The sequence below is a fragment of the Lethenteron reissneri genome, chromosome 7 (genome assembly GCF_015708825.2).
Source record: "Lethenteron reissneri isolate LAM-NWPU_2019-01 chromosome 7, ASM1570882v1, whole genome shotgun sequence".
Lineage (NCBI taxonomy): Eukaryota > Metazoa > Chordata > Hyperoartia > Petromyzontiformes > Petromyzontidae > Lethenteron > Lethenteron reissneri.
The window spans coordinates 7416350-7424232 of NC_083785.1; positions in this window are offsets into that span (position 1 = coordinate 7416350).

The window sequence follows — 7883 nt, forward strand, 5'->3', positions numbered from 1 at the left end:
GATTGTGCAGTCTGAATATCCGTTCATCTTGAGAGCTTGGTGTACGTGTTTCAGTTCACTCGCTAGGTGATGGTGGTCGTCAATACATTGAGCTCTATGGTGTAGACTTTTGATGAGGGAATTTTTCTGGGAAGGATGGTGGTAGGAGTCAGGTTTTAGATATGCATCCGTATGGGTGGCTTTCCTGTAGACAGAGTGTCCCATTAAGCCATCTGGTCTCCTTTTGATTCAAACATTCAAGAATGGTAGCTTGCCATCCTTTTCTACCTACGTGGTTAATTTGATGGCTCAGTGTATGGAATTTATATGGTTGAGGAATTGGTTCAGATCTGGTCGGCCATGTGGCCAGATGACGAACGTGTCATCTATGTACCTCTTCCACAAGGACGGACGTAGCGTAGATGCCTGGATGGCATTTGTCTAAAATTTGTACATGAAAACATTGGCTACAACTGAAGATAAGGGAGAACCCATTGGGGTACCTTCAACTTGTTTGTAGAAAGTTCCATTTCAGGTGAAGTAAGTGTTGGTGAGGCAGTGTCTCTCCAGGGCTGGTACATCAGCATTCAGTCCATGTTGGACCAAGTCTTCAATGATTGCATTGAAGACATCAGCAAAGAGGCTACATCGAAAACTAACGAGCAAATCACCTGGAGATAGTGAGATGTCCTTAATTAACGATACCAAGTGAGCTGAGTTAAGTACAGCTGAGGTGGTCTTGCCAGTGAATGGTTGTAAGGTCTCAGACAGAAGGCCCAAGCTACAAATAAATGTCTAAATTACTAATTTTTTGGTAATTGGTTGATGGCATGGTGGGAATTTGATTATCAATACATTGGCCACGTATAAATAATAATATTATAATCTTGACAGTCTTGGCAGGTGGTGGAAGGTTTGATTACGATAATTATGGCATGCAACTACCACTTGGCTGAACCCGAGAATAAATATGGATCAATGTTTTGGCTACAAAACCCCATTGTTTTATGTTGTATGTTCAATATATGTTCAATGGAGGTTCACTATAGGTTAAATATAGGTTCAATATGGATCAATGTTTTGGCTACAAAAAATATAGTCTTCATCCAGCTCACCTGAGAACACAGCAGTGGATAGAATAAATCATAGCTGCTACTGATGCGAACTACAGTAGTGTACTGCACAAGGCACTAGTAAGATATTACCATAATTACATTGGGCTGTATTGAAGTATTAAGAACATTAACATATAATGCATATACATTATATGTAAAACTATGCTTATAAATACATGAGCTCATCCTCATACATATACATGGGTTGAATTAGTATTAAATAATTCCTAAACACTTAATCAGAAAATCAACTTGCACATCCTAATCTTATGTGTCCAGTATTTAGGGGGAGCGGTGGCGCAGTGGTTAGTGCACTGCACTACGTACTCGGAAAATCTTGAGTTCGAATCCGGGCCACTGCTAACATCAGTGGTAACCACTCGCCCGCCAACCTAATCCCGCGTGCTTGAGTATGGTGAAACAAACTCTTGATGAACAACACCGCGTGGGCAGAGGGGCCGTCCATAAATGACGTCACTCACCTAGGGGGGAGGGTCAGACATTTGTGACGATGTGTGACGAGGGGGGTTTGAGAAATGTGACGTCACGTAAAAATGCGCAACTTTAAAGAAATATAAACAACACGTTCTACTTAATTAAATATAATTGTTATAACAACACTAAGATATCAAACGGCCATTTTTGAGCGTGGAGGGATAATCATGGAGTTCCTACTAAATATACGTCATTCGGCAAGCGTACAATAGCTAACGCGTCCTCCATGATTAATTATTCATCCGTGAAATTTTTGTTCTTTGTACCTTGAAAATGGCGTCAGGTTTCTTTTCACCATTGTCCGACTATGAACAAGGCGTGACTGAATGTAACCATTTAGGATCTTTGATTTAACTACGGAGTTCCCTTATGGAAATGAAAAAAAAATTGTAAACCGCTCACGATTCAGTATATCGTGTGCACGATTTAGTATTTTACACGCAAAAAAATAATTGTATTTTTTATTCCATGAAGGAGCATTTTGCTTCTCCATGGGAGAAAGGAGAAGCATACATTTTGTACATTTTTTAAATGATTACTATTAAACATTTTGATTCTAATGATTCTACCAGGGCTTTTCGTTCTGTGGAATGAAAATGTGATTGTTATAATTTGACTCTCCATTTTGCTTCGTTCTACTACAAAGTTTCAAGTATTTTTTATAGTCATAATTACTTTAAATATTTGATAATTGTAAGAGAATTTCAATATAATATTCTGAACATCTGCAGTTCTCAAGTGAATTTTATGATAAATTTCAGCTTTCCAACACCTTTTTAATACATGTTTTTTTCTACAACATCAGAGTGCAGCGCCACATTAAATACAATGACAATAGTTAAAAGTGATTTGAAGCATGTTTTATTTTAAAAATGGAAATATGGTTTTAAGGGGGGGGGGGGGCAGAGCTTTGTGACGTCATATTTGAGGGGGGTCTGACTTTTTGTGACGCCGTGTGACGAGGGGGGGAGGGGGGGTCAAAAATCGGCCAAAATCGCGTGACGTCATTTATGGACGGTCCCAGATGCCTTTTTCCAGCAGAGGATCGACATATTTGAATGAGACTGGAGGAATCCGATGACCTATAAAGCTCTTTTGCATAGATGTCCGGTAGGTGGTGGGTCAGCAAGTTGCAACAACAAACAGTAGTAAAGGTAAGCAAGTCACTCAAATAAATACAAAATAACGTATACAAGTGTAGTGTCGTCTGTGTATGCAGGTGGCGTACATCGCACACACAATGAGCCGGAGACGAGGTGGTTGCAGGAAGGCACCGCCAGAGGTCGCAACCGGGTACCCGATACCCGTACCCTACCCGATACCCGGCTACCCGGCCAGGTACGGGTACGGGTACCCGTTTGCGACCCTGGTGCAGCCGGGTACGGGTAGGCCGTGAGTCACTGGTGAGTAACCGTTTGTCACTCATTTCGGGTAGGGTATGGGTACGGGTAGGGAACGGGTACCCGTACCCGGCCGGGTACGGGTATGGGTACCCATTTGCGACCCTGGTGTGGCCGGGTACGGGTAAGGAATCAAAACCTGTTTGCGACCTCTGGGCACCGCTCTGCCCTCTTTATTCGTTGCTGTTGTTGCCGAGCTCACGCCACCACTCGGGCCCCCCCCTCTCTCACACACACGACCCCGCTGCCGCATGACCCGTCCCCGACACGACGCTGCCCGCGTTGCACCGACGGCGTCGACCGGGACAGCCAACCACTGTCCGGCCGCGCAATGCCCGGGCGAAGGCGGCAGCGACGAGGGCGGTGACGACAACGAGACGAGTCCACTCCCAGAACCGGCAGCCCGGAGCTCTTGCTCTCCGCTGCTTTTATTCTCCTCGGCGCGGCTTGGCTCCGCCCTAGCCTCCAGAGGGTTCCAGGGGCTTCCCCACGAGGTCTACCGTGACCCTTGCCCCAGTTCCTCCGCCCTGCCGGCACACCCGCGTGTATGCTCAGCGACGTGTACGCTAAGTGTCCACCTGCAGTCGCTGCTGCTGTCCAACAGCGCTATGTCACTACATAAGTACTAATTACATACATACTATTTGGTTCTTTCGGTAAAGTCACGTAGGTAGAAAAATAAAATGAAACAAAAATTAAAATATCACGACGTTTCGATCGCAACACAAGCAGTCGTCCTAAGGCGGAAAAATAATACAAATATAAAACAATATTTTCTTTTATTATTTTATTATTACTTTATTATTTCCCTTCTACGTGACTTTACCGAAAGAACCAAGAGTATGAATCCCTGCAGTCACGAAAGCTTTAAATCAAAATTGTGTTCAAGTTGGTTTCATTATTCGCACTGCAAAGCGTCCGGGTGTGACCTTCATCCAGCAGTGGAATTGCGAATGTATGTAAATTATTCTTTCGCACGTGTATTTGTTACATTCTCTCTGCAACACAACCCTGAATGGAATTAGCCAAACATCCCAACGTTTTCGCACCCTCCTGAGGTACACGGGGATCCTTTGCTGGGTAGAAAAATAAAATATAAATTACGAGATTATAAGCATCGTGGCAGCACTCACACCGCCTTGTGTTTCATAGCTCATTAGTGGCAGATACCGTGGTGAACTTTAATTGCAATTAGTGAACGACAACACATTTGACAAAGCAAGCAGGCAATTACATGCTCGGCGCTCCAATCACAATACATCCGCGCTGAGAGCTTCTAATTAAGGTCACCAATTGCGCCTTGACTTCTGCAACAATGTTAGCGAATGCACAATCATAAATACCGCGTAATCATGTTTCGTGCCGGTTCAGAATGTGCGATTTCGAATGGGTTTGGGGAATGTTGGTTGCGATCGCTCGCAACTTGGTAGCAGTGGCACGCCACGGCAAGGATCGTAGAGTCAAGGATGCAATGTATGGGGGCGGTGGTGGGGAAGAGAGAAGAGAACGAATGGGAAATGAGAGGAAAATGATGGAAAAGGAATCGAGAAATGGGAGCACAGGGTCAGGAAGAGCATCGTCTGTTTTCACAGTGGGCGGCGGGGGGAGGGATTCAGTCGGAGTGGCTACACAGGTCACGTGTTTTATGGGAGGCTTTATCTGATTTTCGAGGTCTACTGTAATGTATACTGCAATGTAAACTGGCCTGGGAACGCCTGGGAATTCCCCAGGAAGAGCTAGAGTCTGTGTATAGTAGTGTATCATGTAGTAGTGTATAATAGTGTATAGTGTAGTGTAGTAGTGTATAGTGTAGTAGTACTAGAGTCTGTCGCCAGGGAAAGAAGGTCTGGACCACCCTACTCAACATGCAAGCGGACTGAGAAACGAAAGAACTGTTATAAAATTGATTTATTCTGAAAATGTCGTCCACATGACCGAATATGCACTCGATCTCGTCTCCATTTCGTAAGCTGAGCAGGTTGGAGCCTGGATCGTGTTATTGACGAGTGCGTTGAGCCTTCTGTGACCACCACCACCACCACGTGACTTTTCTTTTGTGTTGAGCGCGGCGCATTTAGCACCACACAGCGTGGATGTACAGCGTTTGTTATTTGTTTGCTGGTGACTGTATATTTCGTATCGGAATCGCCTCCAGTGCTGTTGCTGCTGGCGGCAATAAAAGTTGTTTGAAAGTACAAAAAAGTCAAAATTCTGTTGTTGTTCTTCGAAGCGTTCCGTTCGCCATGGGGGCTGTTAAATTTCGCCTCCAGTGACGCCTGCTGGTGATTAACGGAAAATGTCACGCATTTCCCTTTCCTCAATGGCAATGACATCGAAACGTTTCCCTCCCCTCGCCTGACAAAACAACAGCCACCCACCCACGCTGCAAAAGGGATGCAACGGTTTATTAAAAAAATAAAAATGTTAGCAGCGAAGGCCCCACCGAGCTACGTAGATCTTTTTCAGAAGCGACCTGGTCACCACAAATGACAGCTCAAGGAGTGGTATATACTGGTAGGAACCTCCTGGTTACACCAGCCCACAGGGGATTCTTGTGTCCGTCCGACCGTCGTGAAGGGAGGGGCTGGGTGGGGAGGGTGGGGAGTGGGTGGGTGGGGAGGGTGGGGAGGGCTGGGTGGGGGGTGGGAGGGGTGGGGCTGGGTGGGGAGGGGCTGGTCACCACGTGGTGCCCTTATAAAACTCAACGTTTAACCTACTCACGCCGGCTTGTGCCCGCCCTCACAGTCGCCCATATTTGCGGAATACACCACGCCGCCGTTGACCCTGGCCATTGACCGAGCAACTCAACGTTCCTACCAGCTCCCTCCGCAGGAATGTGTTCGTGCGGAAATGTATTGCAGCCAACAACTCTAAACGCAGTCTCTAAATGTGGAGGGAAAACCCCGAGGATCCGGAGAAAAAAACCGCGCGACCACGGGCAGAGAGAGACATGCAAACTCCAAATATACAGCAGCAGGCGTCACGGTCGGGTTCGAACCCACAACTTCCTGCACACCAGGCGAGGGAGTTAACATCTCGGAGCCACCGTTATGCCCTCAATGATCCGACATGAGGCTTTCATCCAGCAGTGGATCGACAAACGGGCGGTGCATGTGCCTTACCTTCATCATAAATGAGCGGCACATTGGCTGATTCCGTGGTGTTGTTGTTAATGGTTGGCACACTCTGGAGTGCTAATGCCACTGTCATGAGCAAAGCACACGACACAGAGGTCCACCGGTTCTATCTCCCTGTTGAAAACACGGCCATTGTCCCTAACACTGCCGCCTTTGTCTCCCCACAGCAACATACCGAAGCGTGGGGACATCACGGTAACCTCGATCAGCACGTCTCGTGCGATGGGCTAAAGTGTGGGCACTCACACGCAGTACCGGATGACCCTCGTAGCACAAGTAGCTACACATGCTCCGGGCGCCGCACTTTCAAGGGCCCCGCGCTAAATGCTTTCAAGCTATAAATTCCGGTTCAGTGATTCTGCACTTGCTCTATTACTATAGTACTATACCGCCTTCAACTTTTTTGAACCACCGGGTGTTTAAGGTTAGCGATTTGTCGTATTATCTGGGCTGTATAGCAAATGAAAAAATACAATTACTTTACTAGGCAAGTTAATAATGTATGTGTTTTAATATTTACGTGTTTTTAGGGCACATTAATAAGATATGCTACGGGCCCCGCACTAGCTTAATCCGGCCCTGCTCACACCTCGTCCAAGACGTCTGACCAACGTGGAAGAGTAGGCCAAATTACCCTCCACAAGAGTTATCTATGGTTTCCGCGAGTGGGTGTGTCATAGCCGTCTATACTGGTCAACGTAGGTGTCATTACTACCGTATTGGTCATCTCAGTCAGTCGAGCCGTGGCACCTGGGTCTGCCCCGTGACCTCCTGCCAGCGGGCGTTCGACACTTCACGTGGCCTCAAGGTGCACATAGCCTGGCACAAGCGTCGTGGTGACGTCATCATCATGGAACCATATTGCCATGACAATAATATTGTCATCACTACCATATTGTCACCATCATCACTATCATATTGTCATCACCACCACCATCATCATCACTATCATTTCATGTATGTATGTTGAAATTATTTTGCTCCGTACGTAGCCAACCGTGCTAATTGGCTTGGGGTGACCAAGTCAATTTGCAGGGCTGCTCCTTTATCTTTTTTGTATGGCACATAACGGTGAACTAAAAATATGGTTATAATAAACGAGAGTTAAACATTTACCCGTTTGTATCATATATATCTTTAGTTATTTGCTTACACGTCGTTTTTTTTCTCTCTCAAGAAAGCCTCGCTGAGTCTCAAGGCTCTTTGTCAGGAGGCTCCTGCCAAGGTCTCGCAGGAGGAGGAGGGCGAGGAGACGTTGCGATATACAATTCCAGATGAGTAATCTGAGTATTTAGTTCTGCACTTATATTGACCAAACATCCGTCACATTGGGTTTTTTTTTGCTATAAGAGGAAACCGGGGAACCCGGTGGAAATTCACGCAGAACAGGGAGAGAACATACACATTCAACAAAGGCAAAGATCCCCCGTATAGCCTTCACATACTCTTGGGGCAAGTGCTGTTAGCGAGTAGCGTCTATGAAGGCCGGCACGGAACAAGAGGGGTGGGTGGCTGGTACCACGCCCGGCCGCCTTTGTCTCCCTCGTGGCGATGTTCACGCATCGATGAGTCGTCCAAGGGGAAGTCCAGTAACGGTTCACTGTTATTGGTCGTGATCCAGAATCGAACTCGGGTCGCCGGGTTTGCAGAACAGCGGAAGAACATACACACATACACACTCCACACAGAACAGACACACTCCACACAACATACTCCATACAACATACACACTCCACACAACAAATACACTCCACACA